Source organism: Rattus norvegicus (genome assembly GCF_036323735.1).
Source record: "Rattus norvegicus strain BN/NHsdMcwi chromosome Y unlocalized genomic scaffold, GRCr8 chrY_unlocalized_18, whole genome shotgun sequence".
Lineage (NCBI taxonomy): Eukaryota > Metazoa > Chordata > Mammalia > Rodentia > Muridae > Rattus > Rattus norvegicus.
The window spans coordinates 283,470-305,413 of record NW_026947376.1 but is presented as its reverse complement, the minus strand read 5'-3'; the positions used below and the strand labels follow the sequence as shown (position 1 = coordinate 305,413).

At 38.8% G+C, this 21,944-nt stretch overlaps 1 long non-coding RNA gene across 1 annotated transcript; it reads left to right on the top strand.

The window, feature by feature from the left end:
- Positions 1-4,082: 4,082 nt before the first annotated feature.
- LOC134484610 (uncharacterized) lies at positions 4,083-19,981 on the top strand. Its single transcript, XR_010062116.1, has 5 exons — positions 4,083-4,215; positions 13,814-13,940; positions 16,978-17,079; positions 19,427-19,596; positions 19,771-19,981. It is a non-coding gene; the product is annotated as an uncharacterized LOC134484610 (long non-coding RNA).
- Positions 19,982-21,944: the final 1,963 nt, after the last annotated feature.

Here is a 21,944-nt window from a genome sequence, read left to right as displayed (position 1 = left end):
TTCAAGATCGAATTAAAAGTTGTATGGGATACATGGCATAGGTTTTTTCCTTTGAAATTTTCAAAATTAACCCAAATAATACTAAAATGCCATAAGTAAATCAGAACATATTGTATCCTATGCCCATGTCAACATGACAATTAAGAAATAGAAGTAGATGTGTATCAGTGGATAAAATCTCTTTCTGTAGAGGCACTATAATATTTCTGGGACAATTTCATTTTTTTGGTAGATGGGTTAAATCAAAGTCTGATAATGAAGACCTTGCTGTAAAAGACCATTCTATTACTAAGGGACTCTCAAACCCTGTTGTATAGAATGCTACCATTTCATTCAATCATCTGAAGCAACTTTGGCAATGTCTTTATGACATTAAAATGACTGCACAGCAGTTAGTGTTCATCAGTATCTCTTCTTCAAGCAGAATACTTCTCATTTCATCTTTGGTGTAACAAAAAATTCCAAATTCAATTTCATGTAAATTGGATGATGATGGTGATGATGATGTTGATGGTGGTGGTGGTGGTGGTGGTGGTGGTGGTGGTGGTGGTGGTGGTGATAGTGGTGGTGGTGAAGATGATGAAGAAGAAGTCAGAAAACGATATTTTGGAACAGTGAACAAAGCCCATACTATTTTCAGTGTTTTCCCTATCTTTAGTGTGTCTATGTTCAACACTGAAACATAATCTATTGTAAGTGCTAGGTTGGTAAGGAAGCTAGGTTTAAGCTCATCAATAGCTCACAAAACACCAGAAGAGAAAGCAAAATTTGTCATGAGAAATTTATATATATATATATATATATATATATATATATATATATATATATATATTCTCACAAGAAACACTTATCATAACCATAGCAATGAAACAATATAATTTTGTGAAGCACCTAATTGCCTTTCAGAGTTTAGCTAATTAATATAAAGTGATCATGTACAGAGTACAATCCCTGGCTGTCAGGACCAAAGCCCAAGGATTTTAGATTTTGTTGTCCTAGGATTTTAAAAATTAATGACATAATTGATGGCAATGTGCAACTCTAAAAATCTTACCATATAAGTCACAAAGACACCATAATATATGCTATGTATCAGGTTAGAACCTTTATATTCATATTTATTCAGAGTTTCAAAGAGTAAAATTGTTGCGGTTAGGAACGGGACATTTTTTTGGTTTGCATTTACTTCTATAGTGTGCAGTTTGGTTTTATGGATCATTACACAGTGTTTCATTTTATTTCATTTGAACAGGTGATATAAATTAACTGTACAGATTAATGAGCCTCAGTTTGATATTTCAATAATGCAGACAGCATGCACTAAACCAGTGTAACTATGTTTTTTCACTGACTTTTCTGCAACTTAACAAAAGTTAGGATACTCTATTCTACTTTTACGGAAAAATGACTTCCATAGGATATAAAAATCCTCAATATATTTTCAGAACTTTTTTTCTTATTTTAGAATTTTTATTTATTCTTCACACATGTTTGCAATTTACCTTGATCACACCAATCCTTAACTTTGTTCTACTCTCTCTGGATTCATTCCCTTTCCAGCTACATGTCCTTTATATTTTCCTGTTTTATTTTCTTTATAATCCAATGGTTCACTGAGTACTGCCTGCTGGGATCTTCCCTAATTCATTGTCTTAATTGTGTACATGATTGTTTTCCAAATCCATTTTCTGTAATAATTTTGGCTACAAAAGTGGCCTAGCTATAGAATGAGTATAACAGTGTAAATATTGTGGACCTACTTCAAATGATAAACACCCAAATCCTTATTTTATCCCAAAATTACCAGACATCAGTAAATCAGAGGAGAACATGGACTATAGAATTTGGTTCTCTAGTCCCATTTGATATCAATTCTGCACTATCTACCTTACTGTGTTCCCATGGTCAGACTTGAGTGTTGTGTATATTTTACCATGATTTATTCTTCAGGAAGAATAAGATACAGGAGTAAAAACAGGGAGAGGAATGGCTTGAGGTCCATTTAAACCTCAACTCAATATGTTCATTAGTACAGGAGAGAGTTTATTTGGCATTGTCCTTTGTGTATTCTACATTCTTGACTTAGTTGCACAGAATCTATGTGAAAATTCTACCTATCCCCGTAGCATTAGGAGCCACACAAAGGAGAATATATATATATATATATATATATATATATATATATATATATATATATATATATATCACCAAAACTGGATAAGATTGATGAATCTAATAAGTGCATTCTGCCAGAAACCAGATATAGATATTTTCTGAGAGACAGAGCTAGAACATATTATATACAAGAAATGTGTTTATGTAAAAATCTAAAAATAAAAAATAAAATTTTCTTCTACCCTGCTAACTCTGGAACCTAAGTGTCGGAAATTCTCTGCTAGATATCTTGGCAGAAACACAATCCCTCTCCTGCTGCACAGTGTTTCATGACATTACACACTTTCCTATACTCAAACCCTCACATAAAAAACATACAACACAATAATCTTTGATCCAGTTGATTAGATATAATAGCCCACTTAAACATACAAAGCCAGGTACCATACATCCCTTAAGAACATTAACAACGACCTGTAAATACACAGTGCAGAATCTTAAATTCACATACCATGGCTTCTCAATCTGTCATCTTCCTTTCTCTCTTTTTTCCTCTAGTCTCCTCCTCTTCCTTCAAACTTCTCTTCCGCACATTCTTCCTTCTCCTCCCATGATAACCCTCCTTCTGTCCTGTTCCTGCCACTCACATATACTTTACAAATTCAATGGGGTCGTGGTTCTGGTGAAGTAACCTGAATTCTGAGTACAAGACTATGCAGCTGACCTTGGGGCCGGGGAATTAGCTTCGACCACAGATAACTTCAGGGCAAACCACAACATGAACCCTAGTGTCAAACCAGTGAACTGAAAATGAACTACTTGTTTGCAGATTTTGAGAAAGGATTAGAAGAGATGAAGGTGCTTTCAACCCCATAAGAACAACAATGCCAATGAAACAGAGCTTTCTGGTAGTAGACCAATATTCAAAGAATATACATGAACAGACCTATTTCTCCAATGCATATGTTGTAGAGGATGGCCTTGTTGGGTTACAATGGAAGGAGAATCCTTGGTACTGCCTACGTTTGACTCCCAGTTCAAGTGAATGTCCAGGGGCAGTAAGAGAGGTTATAGTGAAAAGAGTAAGGGGACTGGTAAGGGATATTATAGTCAGGAAACTGGGAAAGGAAATAATATTTTAAATGTAAATTTAGAAATTTCCAATTTAAAAAGCAATACAATTTGTTAAAAATTTAAAAAAATGAAAGAAATAAAAGAAAAGAAATCTTCCAGTTAATCACAACTATTGACTCAGAATTTTAAAGGGTCACTGTCAGGGAATGGTATTCAGAGTAATACTAGTGGAAAGACTGATATGATGTAGTCTCATCAAGAAGCACTTGTCCCTCCCAGATATCACAAACTACATCATTAGAATTCAATGCATGGAGGAGTTTTCTCTGTACTGAGGACACACTACTTGCCTTATCTTTCTTCCTTAGGATCTTTTCCTTCTTGGTAAAATGGTAAAAGCTATGAGCTCTCAGGAAAAATTATAGTGCCCTTGCCAACACCTGGCTTTTGGGATAAAGAAATGAATTATATAAAGTATCTGACTTCCAAGAAAAATAACAAGTTATTTTTCAGATCTTCTGAGAAGCATCTCAGATGCTTCTGAGAGACTCCGAGCTCCTGATTCCATATGTGGAAATCTCAGATCAAGGCTATATCTTCAGTGAACCTACTCGACCTCTACCCAAGACTCAAGGACCTTTCCCACTGACCACGTATTTCTTCCATTTTTATACCAAGACAGAAAGCCAGCTTCATATTCCCCATGTCTGATCACTTCATCCTCTGTTTCTCCCTCCCAAATTGCTGTATACAATGCATTAAAGGACAATTAATAAACCCTAGATGTACTGAAGGGATATCTGAGAGTCAGTTGCAGTCAGGACAACACTTGTGACATCACAGAAGAAGCTCGGGTTCCAGGATACAAGAGATTTTTCAGGGAGGGCCTAATGATGATGTCACTGAGAACTGCCGTAGACTACCTGCTGTACAGATTTCCTTACATTGACCAGATTTGAGGGTGACACTTTCAGAAGAGTCTCCTGTTTAAGAGTGGAAACCTTTACATACTAAATCTCTCTAAAGGTAGAGACTTCTCTTTGTTTCATTAGGGGTTACCTGCTCTCAATGGACAAAGTTAGTTAGGGGTTTAGCATGGCTAGAAAAGATTTAACAACAAAGAGTGAAGGAGATTCTTATAGATAATATTTTATTTCCAGGTTCATTCCTGTGACATAGAGTTCAATATCCCAGGTTTCCTCTATTTCCAAAGGCCAGTATATTGCCTACAGACCTTAATTGAATGAATATTGTATTTCACTTTCTCATTGTCCATTCCATGATAAGAGATTTTATTAATATTCCTGTATGTGTACTCAAAAATTCTGTTTCCAGTTTTATTTTCAGCAAAGCAAATGACATAATGACTATAGAATTCAGTTCTCTAGTCCTATTTGATATCAGTACTATACTATCTACTTTCCTGTGCTCCCATTGCTAGACTTGAGGGTTGGATGTTTTACAATGATTATCACTGAAAGCCAAACATAAGATATCGGAGGATTGGCAGAAAGAAGGATGGCTTGAGGACCAGTGAAACCTCAACTTCAATAGGTTCATAATAACTTGAGGGAGTCTATTTGGCACTGTCATTTCTGAACTCTACATTCTTGAACTACTTGCTCAGAATCCGTGTCACAATTCCACCTAACCACATAGCTGTAGGAGCCACAAAAGTATATATATATACATCAGCCACCAAAACTAGATAATATTGATGTAGCTAAAAAGTGCCTTCTGCCAGCAACCTGATATAGATATTTCCTGAGAGACACAGGTAGATCATGTCAACTACAGAAATTAATGCTAGTGGCAAATCAGTGAACTGAAACAGACATCTTGTTGGCAGATTTTGAGAAAGGAATTCAAGAGGTGAAGGAGCTTTCAATCCCATAAGAACAACAATGTCAATGACCCAGAGCTTTCTGGTACTAGACCAATATTCAATGAATGTAGATGGACAGAGCTATGGCTCAAACTGCATGTGGTAGAGGATGACCTTGTTCATCACGAATGGAGGCAGAAGCTATTGGCCCACTCTAGGTTTGTCTCCCAGTTCAAGGGAATGTGAATGCACAGTCAGAGGGGTTAAAGTAGAAGGGGAAGGATATGGGTAGGAATCTTATGGGCAGTTAAATGGGAAACGAAATATCATTAAATGTAAATATAGAAACATCAAGTTAAAAAAATCAATACAAATAAAGCTAAAACATAAAAAAATGAAAGGAATAAACGAAGAGAAAACTGACAGCTAATCATACCTAGTGACTCAGAGAAGTAAACTGGTAATCAGTGGAAATATTAGTGGAAAGAATGAGATGATGAAATCTCAACTAATAGCACTGCTGCTTCCCAGACTGCACTATAGATATCCAAAACATAGAGGAGTTTACTCTGAGCTAGGGACACAATACCTGTCTCTCCCTTTTACCTTAGGACATGTTTCTTCTTATCAAAAAGAGTAAAGGTCATGAGCTCTCAGGAAAACAACTGTGCCCTTCCCAACACTTGACTTTTGGAATAAAGAAATTAATGATATAAACTCTCTGATTTCCAGGAACCATAAAATCAGGGAAGTCCAGATTCTTCTGAGAGCATACCATCTCCTGATTCCCATAGGTGGGAGGCTCAGATAAAGGCTATCTCTTTAGCATTCCCACTAAATCACTACCAAGTACTCACTGAGCTATACCGAGGACCATGTATTCCTTCCTTTTCTGTACCAAGACAGATGGCCAGCTTCCTTCATTCCCCACATATCTGATCTTTTCATCCTTTTTATTCTCCCTCCCAAATGGCTGTTTACTCTGAATTAGAGGCCAATTAGTAAGTACTAGAGGTACTGAAGGAATATATGAGAGGCAATTGCAGTCACGACAACACTTGTGACAACACAGAAGAAGATAGGGATCTCCAGGTTGCAAGATATTTTTCAGGCAGGGCCTAATGATGATGTCTCTGAGAACTGCCATGGCCTACCTGCTGAACAGATTTCCTTACATTGACCAGATTTGAGAGTGCCTTTTCCAGGTATCTCTCCTGTAACACAGGGGAAACCTTTATGTATTCCATCTCCAAACCTAGTGAGTTTTTTTCCTTCATTAATGGTTTCATGCTCTGAATGGAGAAAGTTAATCAGGCATTTGGCATGGGTAGAAAAAGTCTAGGAACATGGAGTGGAGGAGATTATTCTGGATAATAATTCTATTCCAAGGTCCATTCCTGTGACATACACTTCAATTTCCTAGGTTTTCTTTGTTTCCCAAAGGCCAGTATTTTCCCTCCAGACCTTTAATTGATTGAGTATTGTATTTCATTTTCGTATTGTACTTTCCTTATAGGAGACTTTATATATATATATTCCAGATTGTGTACACAAAAATTCTGTTTTGCAATTCCATTTCTGCAATTAATAAGCAACAAAGCATGCCAATATATAGAGTGAATATAACAGTGTAAATATTGTATACCTACTTGAAATGATGAAGTCCAAAATCCTTATTTTATCCAAAAATTAGGAGACAGCATTAAAGCAAAAGGACATCATAGATTATAGAATGTGGATGTCTAGTCCCATTAGATGTCAGTTCTATAATATCTACCTTCCTGTTCCCAGGGCCAAACTTAAGGGTTTTGGAGGTTTTACCATGATTCTTTATTCAGGCCAAACACAAGACTCAGCAGGATGGGCAGGAAGAAGAATGTCTTGATGTCCAGAGATACCTCAACTTCAGTAGGTTCAAAAATAACAGGAGGGAGTCTGATTGGCATTGGCCTTTGCTAATTCTACATTTTTGAACTAGTTGCACAGAATCTATCCTAAAATTCCAACTAACCACATAGCTGTAGGAGCCACCAAATATATACATAAATACATATATATATATATATATATATATATATATATATATATATATGTATATGTATATATATGTGTGTGTGTGTATGTATATATGTATAAGTATGTATATGTATATATATATATGATAGAGATAGATAGATAAATAGATAGATAGATAGATAGATAGATAGATAGATAGATAGATAGATAGATCTGCCACAAACTACATAAGATTGATGATGCTAAGAAGTGTATGCTGCCAGGAAACAGATATAGATCTTTCCTGAGAGACACAGGTAGAGCCTGCCGATTATAGAAATGAAGGTTATTGGCAGACCAGTGGAATGTAAACGAATCTCTTGTTAGTAAATTTGGAGAAAGGATTACCAGAAGTGAATGGGCTTTCAATCCCATAAAAACAACGATACCAATGACCCATAGCTTTTTGGTACTAAAACAATATTCAAAGAGTGTACATAGACAGAACTATGTCTGCAGCTGCATATGTAGCCTTGTTGGACATCAATGGGGGGAGAAGCTCTTAACCTACCAAAGCTAGTACCCCAGTGTAGGGGAATGTCAGGGGGTGCTGGGAAAGGAGTGGTTGGTGAGGGGGAACACCTTTATAGAAGAACTGGTGGGCAAAGTGATAGGACTCTTATGACCGGAAAACTGGGAAAGTGAATAATATTTGATATGTAAACAAAAATATCTAATATTTATAAAAGAAATAATAAAAGTTTAACAAGTTGAACAGCCAAAGTGAAGAGTCTCAATCCCACTAGAGAGGGAGAAGAAATGAACCTCAGGAGGGAAGAGTGAGGGACCCGGGTGAGAAAGGAGACAGTAAGGGAAAGAGGGGAACATGGTCAGTTATTGGTGGGGAGTAAGACTGAAACCCTGAGTTTCAGCAGAATTAATGGAAACAGGCAATCTCAGGAGCTAAAATGTTGGAGGTAGTTGGTGGCTCTAGAATATTCCAGAGACCTGAGAGGTATGAGACTATCAGGACTCAGTAAAATGCCGGGAGTGTGTAGAGGGACCTTGTAGAGACTACCTCCATGTGGAAGAGAGAGCATGGGTCTTCTTAGTGGGGAATTGAGTCCATTGAAGTTGAGAAATATTAAGGATTAGTGATGGTCACTTTCTCTCATTTTCATAATTGGAGGTTAGTTTATGCTTGTGTGCTTCTGTTTCTTTTGTTGTAAAGATTAATTTCTTGCTTTATCTATGATTTTACTTGCCTCCTTGTGTTGGGGCTTGCCAGTTAGTGTCCTTTTTATTAATGGATATGCAGAAAATTATTTTATATCAGAAAAATTCCATGTCTTCTAAAACATCTAAAAATCAGTCTGACTCTCAAACTCTTCCTGGGAAACATTTACCATCAGTCATGCAATCCCCAGGACCATCGAAATCTAAAAACGGGTATCTAGAAACTTAACCATCGGCCCAAAGGTCTTTAGGATGTTCAGCAATTTCTCCAAGAGCTTGGTGCACCTAGAGAACAAAAGAACTAAAGCCATCTTCCCAGGGTGTTTTCCCAAGAACCACATATTTCTTCTTTCCTTTTATACCAAGACAGAAGCCCAGCTTCCTTTTCCACATCTCTGATCTCTTCATCCTATTTGTTCTTCCTCCAAAATGGCTGTTTACTCTGAATTATAGGCCAATTAGCAAACCCTAGATATAAGGAAGGAATATCTGTGAGGCATTTGCTGTCAAGACGACACTTGTGACATCACAGAAGAAGCTAGGGCTCTCCAGGATACAAGAGCTTTTTCAACCAATATTCAAAGACTGTGTACGGACAGACCTATGCCTCCAACTGCATAGGTAGCAGAGAACGCCTTGTTGGGCCGCAATGGAAGGAGAAGCCCTTCCTCCTCCTTAGGTTTGACTACAAGTTCAAGGGAATGTCAACGTGCAGTAACGGGGGTTATAGAAGTAGGTTAGTGGCACTGCTTAGGAATCTCATGGACAGGAACCTGGGAAATAATATTTGAAATGTAAATATAAAAATATACAATTAGAAAAGTAATAAATATTGCTAAAAAATAAAAAAGAGAGAGAAAAAGAAAAGTTAACTGCAAGCAAATCACACCTATTGACTCAGAAATCTAAAGGGTAACTTTCAGGGAATGGTAGTCAGAGTAATACTAGTGGAAAGACTGAGATGATGACGTCTCAAATAGAAGCACTTCTCTCTCCCAGATATCACTGTCTAACACATACTGCACTATAGGAATCCACAGCAAGGAGGAGTGTACTCTGAGCTGAGGACACAATACTTGTCTTTCCCTCCTTCCTTAGGATCTTTCTCTTCTCGGAAAAGTTATAAAAGCCATGAGCTCTCAGGAAACAACTGGGCCCTTTCCAATACCTGGCTTTTGGAATAAAGAAATTAATGATATAAACTCTCTGATTTCAAGGAGCAGGGAAGTCCAGATTTTTCTGGGAGACTCTCAGTTCTTAAGTCCTATACGTTGAAGGCTGAGATAGAGGATATCTCTTCAGCAAACCCACTCAACCCCTAACCAGGAAACACTGAGCTTTCCAATGGACCAAGTGTTTCTTCCTTTTTTAGACAAATACAGAAGGCCAACTTCTTTCTCCCCATCACTGTTCTTTTTACCCTCTTTCTTCTCACTCCCAAATGGCTATTGACTCTGAATTAGAGACCAATTAGTAAACCCTAGAGGTACTGAAGGAATATCTGAGCGGCAGTTGCAGACACAACAACACTTGTGACATCACAGAAGAATATAGGGATCTCCAGGTTACAAGAGATTTTTCAGGCACGGCCTAATGGTGATGTCACTGAGAGCTGCATGGACTACCTGCTAAACAGCTTTCCTTACATTGAACAGATTCGAAAGTGGCTTTTCAAGGAGTTTCTCCTGAGGCACAGTGGAAAACTTTACATACTACATCTCTCTAAAGCTAGATACTTCTCTTTGCTTCATTAGTGGTTACGTTGTCTGAATGGAGAAAGTTAGTCAGGGACTTGGAATGGGAGAAAAGGTCTAGGAACATGGAGAAGAGGAGAGTCTTTGAATAATAATTTTATTCCCAGGTCCATTCCTGTGACATACACTTCAATTTCCCAGGTTTTCTCTGTTTTCTAAGGCAAGTATTTTCCCTTCAGACCTTCAATTGATGAAATATTGTATTAATATTTTTTCTACATTCCTTGAGAGGGGAAATATATATTCCTGAATGTGTACTCAAAAATTGTTTTCCAATTCAATTTTTTGCAATGATTTTGGCAAAAAAAGGAGCATAGGTACAGAGTGAGTAAAACAGTGTAAATATTGTGTACCTACTTCAAATAGTAAACTCCCAAGTCCTTATTTATTTCAAAAATTTTCAGACATCAGTAAATCAAAGGACCACATGGAGTATCAAATTTGTTTCTCTAGAACTTTTTGATATCAATACTACAGTATCAACCTTCCAGTGTCCCAGTGACAGATTTGAGGGTTTTGGATGCTTTTCCATGATTCATTCTTCAGGCCAAACAGAAGATTCAGGAGGATGGGCAGGGAGAAGAATGACTGAAGTCCAGGGAACACTGTACTTCAGGAGGTTCATAAGAAAAGGAGGGACTCTATTTGCCATTTTCATTTGTGTTTTCTACATTCTTTTTTTTTTCTTTCAGAGCTGGGGACCGAACACAGGTCCTTGGGCTTACTAGACAAGCGCTCTTCCACTGAGCCAAATCTCCTACCCGGCTTCTACATTCTTGACCTAGTTGAGCAGAATCCATGTTAAAATTCGTCCTTACTTCCTCACTGCAGGAGCCATCGAACTGTATATATATATATATATATATATATATATATATATATATATATGAATGCCACAAAAACTTGATAATATTGATGAAGCTAAGAAGTGCATTCTGTCAGTAACCAGATATAGATCTTTCCTTAGAAAAAATTCATAAATGAGTGCTAGTGGCAAACCAGTGAACTTAAAATGGACCTCTTGTTGGTAGATTTTGGGGAAGTATTACAAGAGGTGAAGGGGTTTAACCTCATATGAAAAACAATGCAAATGAATCAGTGCTCTCTGGTACTAAACCAATATTCAATGTAAGTACAGAGACACAACTATGGCTGGTTATGTCCTCCTTAAGCATCAATGGAAGGACAACCCATTTGTTCTCCCTGGGTTAGACTCACAGTTCATTGGAACGTAAAGGGGCAGTATGGGGCATAATAGAACAAGAGCAGGAGCATGGTTAGGGATCTTATGGGCAGAAAACTGGGAAACGAAATAACATTTCAATATAAATATAGAAATATCCAATTAATAATAAGGAATAAAATATGGTAAAAAATAAAAAAATTAAAGAAATTAAAGAAAAGAGTACAACCAACTAATAACACCTATTTACTCAGAAATCTAAAAAGTCATTGACAGGGAATGGTAGGCAGAGAAATACTAGTGAAAAGACGGGGACAATGAAGTGGCGAATAGGATCACTTCTCTCTCCCAGATAACAGGGTCAGACACAAACTGCACTAAATGAATCCACATCATGGAGTAATTTACTGTGAGCTGAGGACACAATACCTGCATTTCCCTTTTCCTTAGAAACTTTTTCATCTGTGACAAAAAGAATAAGTGTCATGAGCACTCAGGTAAACAACTATTCCCTTCCTAACTCTTGAATTTTGTAAGAAATTAATGGTATAAACTCTCTGATGTCCAGGAACCATAACAAGCAGGGAAGTCCAGATGCTTCTGAGAGGCTCCCAACTACTAATACCCATATGTGGAAGGCTCAGGTCAAGGATATCTCTTCAGCGAATCCACTAAACACCTGCGCAGGACTCACCGAGCTTTCCTATAGACCACATATTTCTTCCATTTTTTATACAAAGACAGAAGGGCAGCTTCCTCCTCCCCATCCCTGATATCATCTTCCTCTTTGTTCTCCTTTGCAAATAGCTCTTTACTCTGAATTTGGAGCGAATTAGTAAACCCTAGAGGTACTGAAGGAATATCATCAATTCAATTGCAGTCAGGACAACACTCGTGACATCACAAAAGAAGCTAGGCCTCTGCAGGATAAAAGAGCTTTTTCAGGGAAGGCCTAATGATGATATCAGTGAGAATTGCAATAGCCTACCTGCTGAACACCTTTCCTTACATTGACCAGATTCGAGTTTGCACTTTCTTGGTATGTCTCCTGTTACACAATAAAAACCTATACATAACCCATCTCTCTAAAGCTAGAGACTTCTCTCTGCTTCACTAGTGGTTACATGCTTTCAATGGAGAAAATTAGACAGGGACTTGGCATGGGTAGAAAAGATTTAGGAACATGGAGTGTAGGAGATAATTCTAGATAATATTTTTATTCCCAGTTTCATTCCTGTGATATACAGTTCAATTTTCTCTGTTTTCTCTGTCTGCCAAAGGCCAGTATTTTCCCTACAGACCTTTAATTGAATGAATATTGTATTTCAATTAATTATGGTTAATTCCTTGATGGGGGGTATTGTAAATATTCCTCAATGTGTACTCGATAATTCTGTTTTCTAATTCCATTTTCTGCAATGATTTTGGTCACAAAGGGTGCCCAGCTATAGAGTGAGCATAACAGTGTAAATACTGTGTACCTCCTTCAAACGATAAACTCCCAAATCCTTATTTTAACAAAAAATTACCAGACATCAGGAAAGCAAAGGACATCATGGATTATTGGATTTGGTTATCTAGACCCATTTGATATCAGTACTACGCGATCTGTCTTCCAGTGTTTCCCATGGTCAGACTTGAGGGTTTAGGATGTTTTACCATGATTCTTTATTAAAGCCAAAAGGAAGATACCAGATGATGGGCAGGAAGAAGAATGGCTTGAGGACCAGTTATACGACTACTTCAATAGGTTCATAAAAACAGGGCGGAGTCTATTTGCGTTGGCATTTTTTAATTCTACATTCTTGACATAGTTGGGCAAAATCCATGTGAACATTCCACTTGACGAAAGAGGTGTAAGACCCACCAAATCTATATTTGTACTCTTCAGACAACCAAACTAGATAGGAATGATGAAGTTAAGAAGTGCATTCTTCCAGGAGCCAGATATAAATATTTACTGAGAGACACAGATACAGCATGTCAAATACAGAAGTGAATGCTGGGACCAAACCAGAGATCTGAAAATAGACCTCTTGTTGGTACATTTTGAAAAGATTCGAAAAGCTGAAGGTGCTTTCAACACTAGAAGAACAACAATGCCAGTGAACCAGCGCTTTCTCATAATAGACCAATATAAAAAGAAAGTACATGGACTAACCTATGCCTTCAAATGCATATGTGGCAGAAGATGGCCATTTTGGGCAACATTGGAAAGAGAAGCCCTTGTACTCCCTACTTTGTCTCCCAGTTCAAGGGAATGCATTGCGGCAGAAAGGCTGATTTGAAAGAAGGAAATGGAATGCGTAGTAACCTTATGGGCAGGAAACTGGGAAAAGAAATAATATTTTAAAAGTAAGTATAGAAACATTCAGTTAAAAAATCAAATTTTGGTAAAAAATAAAAAAAGAATGATATAAAAGAAAGAGAGTTGCCAAGTAAGACATATTCATGCAGAAATCTGAAGTGTTATTCAGAATAATACAAGTGGAAAGACTGAGATGATGAAGTCTCAACTACAAGTACTTCCCTTTCCCAGATATCAGTGTCAGACACAAACTGCATTATAGGTATCCAAAGCATGGAGGAGTTTACTCAGAGCTAGATACTTCTTTTTCACTTCTTCCTTAGGACCTTTTATACTTGACAAAAAGAGTGAAGGTCATGATGCCTAATGATGATGTCACTGAAAACTCTCATGGACTACCTGATGAACAACTTTCCTTACATTGACAAGATTCAAGTTTGCACTTTAAAGGTATGTCTCCTGTGACACAGTGGAAACCATTATATATTCCTTCTCTCTAAAGCTAGAGACTTCTTGCTGCTTCACTAGTGGTTACATGCTGTGGCGCTTGACATGGTTGAAAAAGATTTAGGAACATGGAGAGTAGGAGATTCTCCTAGATAATACTTTTATTCCTAGGTTCATTCTTGTGACATACAGTTGAATTTTCTAGGTGTTCTCTGTTTCCCAATGACCAGTATTTTCCCTACAGACGTAAAATTGAATGAATATTGATTGTATTTCAATTTCTTTTTTTTTATTAACTTGAGTATTTCTTGTATAAATTTCCAGTGTTATTCCTTTTTCCGGTTTCCGGGCAAACATCCCCCTCCCCCTACCCTTCTTAATGGGTGCTCCCCTTCCCATCCTCACCCCATTGCCCCTCTCCCCCCAACAATCTAGTTCACTGGGGGTTCAATCTTAGCAGGACCCAGGGTTTCCCCTTCCACTGGTGCTCTTACCAGCTCTGGAAAAAAAAAAGAACTTAAATATCCTGTATTTCAATTTCTTATTGTAAATTCCTTGTTAGGGGACTTTGTAAATATTTCTCAATACACACAAAAATTCTGTTTTCAATACCATTTTCTGCAAAGATATGGTCACAAATGGGGCCCAGCTATATAGTAACTATAATAGTGTAAATTCTGTGTACTTACTTCAAATGCTAATCTCCCAAATTCTTATTTTATCGAAAAATTACGAGACATCAGGAAAGCAAAGGACAACATGGACTATTGAATTCTGTTTCTTGTCCCATTTGATATCTGTACTACCCTATCTAGCTTCCAATGTTCCCATGGCCAGACATGAGGGTTTAGGATGATTTACATGATTCTTTCTTCAGGCCAAACGTAACATACCGTGTGATATGCAGGGAAAAGAATGGCTTGAGGACCAGTTATACGTCTGCTTCAGGGTTGTGGATTTAGCTCAGTGGTAGAGCACTTGCCTAGCAATACAAGGCCCTGGGTTCAGTTCCCAGCTCCGAAAAAAGGAGAAAAAATAAAGTCTACTTCAGTAGGTTCATAAAAACAGGGGGAGTCTCTTTGAAATTGTCATTTTTGAATTCTATATTCTTGACATAGTTGTTCAGAATCCATGTTAACTTTCCAATTAACTTCATAGGTTTAAGAGGAACCAAATACATATGTATACATCAGACAAAAAAACTAGATAAGATTGATGAAGGTAGGAAATACATTCTGCAAGGGACTGGGTACAGATATTTACTGAGAGACACAGATACAGCATGTCAAATACAGAAGTGAATGCTAGTAGCAAACCAGTGATCTGAAAACGGACCTCTTGTTGGTAAATGTTGAAAAAGGATTAGAAGAGCTGAAGGTGCTTTCAACCCCATAAGAACAACGATGCCAGTGAACCAGAGTTTTTAATACTAGACCAATGTACATAGAAAGTACATGGACTGACTTATGGATACAAATGCATATGTTGCATAGGATGGCCTTTTTCGGCAACATTGGAAAGAGAAGCTCTTGTCATCCCTAGTTTGTCTCCCAGTTCAAGGCAATATCATGAGGCAGAAAGGTTGGTTAGAGTAGAAGGAAATGGAAAAGTTAGCAATCTTATGTGCAGGAAACTGGGAAGGGAAATAATATTCAAAATGTATATATAGAAACATCTCGGAAATCTGAAGTGGTAGTCAGAGTAATAGTAGTGGAACGACTGAGTTATTGAAGTCTCCACTAGAATCACTTCTCTCTCTCAAATATCAGTGTCAGACCCAAACTTCACTATAGGTATCCAAAGCATGGAGGAGTTTACCGTGAGTTAGGGACACAATACTTGTTTTTCCCTTCTTCCTTAGGACCTTTTCTTCATGAAAAAAAGAGAGGAAGCCCCGGGTCCTGCTTAGATTGATCCCCCAGTGAACTAGATTGTTGGGGGGTGGGCTGCAATGGAGGAAAGATGGGGAGGGGAACACCCATAAAGAAGGGGAGGGAGAGGGGTTAGGGGGATGTTTGCCAGAAACCGGAAAAGGGAATAACAATCGAAATGTATATAAGAAATAGTCAAGTTAAAAAAAAAAGAAAAAAAAAGAAAAAAAGAAAAGAAAAAAAGAAAAGAAGAGTAAAGGTCATGACCTCTCAGGAAAACAACCGTGCCCTTCACAACACTTGGGTTTTGGAATAAAGGAATGAAGGATATAAACTCTCTAATTTCCAGGAACCATAAGAACAGGGAAGTTCATTTGCTTCTGAGAGCCTCACAGTTCCTTAGTCCCTTATGTGGAAGGCTCAGATCAAGGCTATCTCTTCAGCGATACCACTCAACCCCTACCAAGGACTAACTGAGCTTTCCAAAGGACCATGTATTTCTTCCCTGTTTTTTATACCAAGATAGAAGGCCAGCTTCCTCCCCATTTTGAATCTCTTCATCCTCTTCATTCTTCCTCCGACACTAAGATTTACGGAACCAAAGAGGATAAACAAGGAGAAAGGGCAAAGAAAAATGCTTGAATTTCACTCAGAAGAAGGAATAAACTAATTAGAGGAGGCAGATGGAAGGAAAGGAGTGGGTGCCTAAGGGGATGGGAAGGGAAATGTGGTTTGAGAATCATTTCTTGGGAGAGACGAGCAAGAGGGAAAGAGGGCCAAGAGAATAAAGAGAAATCAGTGACAGTCCAGGGTGGGCGCTATCTCTGATTTACCAGCAATCTGGGATGGGTGAGGCTACACTGGTGTCCATGAGGGTGACTTTAGCTGAGACTCGTAACAGTGGGGATACAGATACTGAAATGGTCACTTTCTGTAGCCACAGAGGACCCAAGGTGGAAGGATAAGGACCCAAACCCAGCCCCAAAATTTTGACCCAGAAATTGCCCTCTGTGTAAGAAACACAGGGACTGAGATGGAAGAGGAAATGAGGGAATGGCCAAAGGATAAGTGGCCGGATGTGAGACTTATCCTATGAGCAAACGACAAACACTGACATTATTAATGGTCCTTTCTTATGTTTGCATTTTATGTTTATTTTCCTCTGCGAGGCTCCACCAAGGGACGACTGACACTGAAGCAGACGCGCACGGTCAAATATCAGATGGAGCTCAGTGAGTCTCACTGAAGAGCTGAGGGAAGGACTGAGAGAGGTAGAGAAGCACAATGGTCACCACGTGGGTTCACTAACCCGTTGCCAGTCTGTGGATCCTGTTCTCCTACCCGGGCTGCGTTTTCAGGACCTGCTGGGAGACAATGAATCTAGTCTTGCGTAGACTTGATGTGCCCGGGGTGGGGATGTATCCAGAGTGGTCCTCTGCTTATTCAGTGTAGAATGGGAGAGGATAGGAGGAGGTACTATAAATGGTGGGAGCCTGGAGGAGTGTGGTTGACAGTGCAGCATTCAGAATGTTACCTGGTGAATATGTACAAACACTTTAGCAAGGGGCAAAGGCATGACATCATGGGGACGGGGGCATGGCATCATGGAGGTGGGGCATGACATCATAGGTTTGGGGCATGATATCATAGGGGTGGGTGAATGACATCATAGTGGTCGAGGCATGATATCATGAAGCTTAAGAGAAAATAGATGAAACTAGAAAAAAAAATCAGCCCAAGAGGGAACTGAGACCTAGAGACACAAACATGTAAGGCGTTTACCTATGCATTGTATCAGCTGTGCGATTAATCATATTATATCTACAATCCACAAATGCAGAGAGAACAAAGGAAAGGAGAAGGCCCGTGAGGGGAAAAGCATAGACCTATCTGAAAGGAAAACTGGAACAGATTATGTGAGTGAGTGACGGCGACTGAGGACAGAAGGGGAGGGTCAGCGGGGAAGATGGAGGGAAAGCGCGGTGCAGAGAGAAACAGCCAGAAATAGGGAACATACGAGTTAATGTGGAAACTCGATGAAAACACTGATTAATTCATGGTGTCTAGAGGGCCACGTTCCTGAGGATTTAATCTGACAGAGAATGCAGAGTACGAACCTGCAATCCTTTGAAATCGAGCAAGTAGGACTTCAGGGTCGGGGATGGGGCACATTCAGTGGAGTCAATTTCTGAGGAGGTAAAATGGAGATCCCTGAACAACAGACTGATGCTGGGAAAGAGATTATAAAGATATAGCAAATGAGGACTTCCTGGTACTTTAAACCTGCAACTGATGTAAATGCACAGGAAAACCCTTCCTGCACTCTAAGGTTTGTTTAGCCATTGTTCACCCTGAGAAATTATACACACAATGATAGTGTGTCCCTGAATACCTTCTAACAGAGCTGTGACACTGAAATCCTTGGAAGACACCATAATTCACTTTCACGCAGACCAATCTTCTGCTGGCTGACTGTTTCCTGGGTCCACTCCATCCTTTAACACCTGTTGTGCACCTGGACACTCTAGGAAGGAGACAAGAGATGAGTGTATGTCTGTGTGTGTGTGTGTGTGTGTGTGTGTGTGTGTTTGTGTGTGTGTGTATCTGTATATTGGTTATCGTCTGTGTGTCTGTATTTGTGTATATGTGTGTATGTGTGTGTGTGTCTCTGTGTGTGTCTGTATGTGTTTTTGTGTCTCTCCATGTGTGTATATGAGTATGTGTCTGTGTGTTTGTGTATGTGTGTGTGTCTGTGTCTGTGTGTTTGTCTGTGTCTGTCTGTGTCTGTGTGTATGTCAGTTTGTCTGTCTATGTCTCTTTCTGTGTTTCTCTGTGTATCTGTGTGTGTTGCATGTGTGTGTGTGTGTTTGTGTGTGTGTGTGTGTGTGTGTGTGTGTGTGTCCGTCATGCATAAGCTAACCATCCTCACACAGACTGTCTGGATTGCTTTTATTTTTAGGAGGTTGGCGAATGTTTCTCTTGTCCTAAAAGACCACTCTGGTTCTCAACTCTCTCTGTGAAGCCATGACAGGTTGAGTAATTTTCATGTGTGAGGAGTCTGTCCTATTGAAACTTGCTTTCTTGGATACAATATCACTTGAAAAACACATCTCAACATTTACTATCCTTATTCCGTGATCCCTTGAGGGGATTATTCCATTATTATTATTATTATTATTATTATTATTATTATTATTATTATTATTATTATTATTACAGGATTATTCCTTCATATTGTTCTCTGCATTGTTACCAGTGTGCTAAAGTTCATTGACGTCAGGAAGAAAGATTTTGTTTCATATGGGTCACGTTGGATGGCCATGTCTTTGTTCTTGGAACTGAAAGATTTGTTTTCATGCTCCCAATATCAAATACATTAAAGTACAGAAATTTCCTTGGTCTTCTACATGAGAGTGACACCAAGTTATGGAGGAATAAGACAGTTTTCCACAATGTTTCAGGCTTTGGGGATTGGTAGACATTACATAGCCATCTTTTTATTCATAGCAAGAATAGTCTAAATTATTAATAGAAGGCAGAAAATTTTAACAACGTATTTTTGCTGGCTAATTTAAATTCCTGTATTGTATCTCTAAAACATTATACATTCTCTTTCAGGTCCTTCTTGAAATTGTTTGAAGAAGTGAAAACTGGTATGTGTTTATTTGTTCACATTCATAAAGATGGCCATTGCTCTAGTGATGGACAGATGGCACAACTTTCAAGAGGCAAACTGACTTTCTTGCCAAAGAAATAAATCAACTTCATGGAGGCAGTTTCATTCTTAGGTACAAATGTTTAAAATCCCCTGAGAATGCTTCCTACAGCTATCATTTCCTGTATATTGTAATATCCTAGGAAATGGGTTCTCTCTTTGCATTTTGTTTCAAGTATTAAGATCTACAAGAAAGTTTTGATTGCATGTACCATTTGGAGATGTTGTCTTTTTTTCTTTCCTATAGACGGATTCTGGGTTGTAGACTCTCAGGCATTTTATGATCCATCTCTCACAATAGGGGCTGCAAATGACATGACTCTTCATCAGGAATAAAGGAAAGAAGACAGGTAAAGTAATAGAGATCTCCCTGATGTATTTATCGCCTCTGAGTATGACTGTTGTCATCAACCTGTATATATAAAATTAAACTTTGAAACAAAGTACACTCCCATGAGTTTAAGCCTTTGTACTTTTCATTGTGTAAATATTTGCAATAAAGAGAGCATTAAAAGTAATAAAGTTGTGTGATGTGTATAACTCTTTTAACAGTTTCCCTTGTATAACTTAATAGAATATATAAATGCTTTTCCTTCATGGTAAATGTAATGAAGACAATGTCTCTTCTAACAATATATGTAGTAATTTTGACCTCTATAAAATTTAATATGTGCATAACTTGCCTAAACATCCACCGCAAATACTTATGGGATACTTTCTATACTTACTCAGTGTTTTTTCCTAAATATTGTGTTAAAATGCATTTAGCAGAATAGATATTGTGGTGGATGCAGGGAGGAAGGAAACTGAATGGGACGGGAAGTAGAGAAAGTAATGGGTAGGAGGAAATAGGTATAGTGGTTTTGCAGGAATCAGGTATAGTGGGTTTGGAGGGATTACGTAGAGTGAATCCAGGGAAAAGGGAATGGAAAACACAAGTGTTGGGTGGGCATCTCTAGGAAGTGCCAGAGACCTGGGAAAGGCAAATCCCCAGGGTGTCTATTGATGTGACTCTAGCACTGGGGATACAGATCCTTAATATGCCACTTCTGTAGACAGGCATGACTCCCAGTGGTGTGACAAGGAAAAAAAAACACCCACAAAACCTTCAATCCACCATGAACACAGCCTACAACATCTTCAGAGACAAAGATAGATACAGCAGACATGGAAGGAACATTCAACCAATGATTAGCACAGATTGAGACCTACCCCGTGGGCAAGCACTGATCCCAGACACACTAAAGATACTCTATCATGCTTACAGACAGATTCCTAGCATAACTGTCCTCTGAGTGACTCCACCCAACAGCTGAGAGAAAGAAGTGTAAAGATTCACCACCAAACATTTGCTGGAGCTTGGGGAGTCTTTAAAAAAAATAAAAAACAGGTGAAGAATTGATGCCCAGTTGATATGAGCGACTCAACAGAAAGACCAATAGAGTCAACTCACCGGGACTCTTGGGGATTGCCAAAGACTGAACCACCAACCAGAGAGTGAACATGGTCTGACATTGAGCCCCCAGAACATAGGTAGGAAATGTGTAGCTTTGTCTTTTCACGGGTTTTCCCGACAATGCGTGTTGGCGTACCTGGAAGATGGAGCACCGATATTGGGATGTAAAGTGAGTAAATAAATAAATGAATTTTAAAGGCACATATATCCCATTTTACAGACAACATGTTTTGGGAAAGCCCAATTCTAGTTGTTCGGTACCCACATGAAGACAAAGCCTATGGAGTGCCTATGCCCTTAGAGTCCATAATTCTTTTCATTCTCTTCTTCCATCAGAGTCCCCGAGCTCCACCTGTGGTTTTGCTAGTGGATGTCTGCTTCTGTCTGAGTCAGCAGCTTAGTGGAGTCTCTCAGAGGGAAGCCATGATAGTCTCCTTTCTCCAAGCATAACAGAGTGTCTTTAATAGTGTCACGGATTGGTGCTCATCCATGGGGTGGGCCTTAATCTGCACTAACCGTTGGATGATCATTCCTCACTCTGTGCTCTATACACGGCCCTTTCATTTCTTGTGGTCAGAATAAATTTTGGGTCAAAAGTTGGTGTCTCTATCACTCCATTTTGTTTGCTCTCTGGCTACAGGAGATGACTGCTTCAGGTCCATATCACTGAGGCGTTGAGTCTCAGCTAAGGAAACCCCCATTGATTCATGGGCATCTCTTACCCCAGCTCTCTGCCTTTCTGGATATTACCTCTACCTCCCCACCCCTATCCATCTAGATTGCTGTGTCTGGCCTCAGAGTCAGATGATGTGATTACAGAGACTAGATATGCAAGGTGAGGAGATACCAGAGGGTTCCCCTCCTGCTGAGAGGAGAAAGTGCTGGGGAAAGAATTGTGAGAGGGGTGAATTGGGGGGGGGCAGTGTGCAACATGTAAAGTGAATAAATAAACAAATGAATGTGAA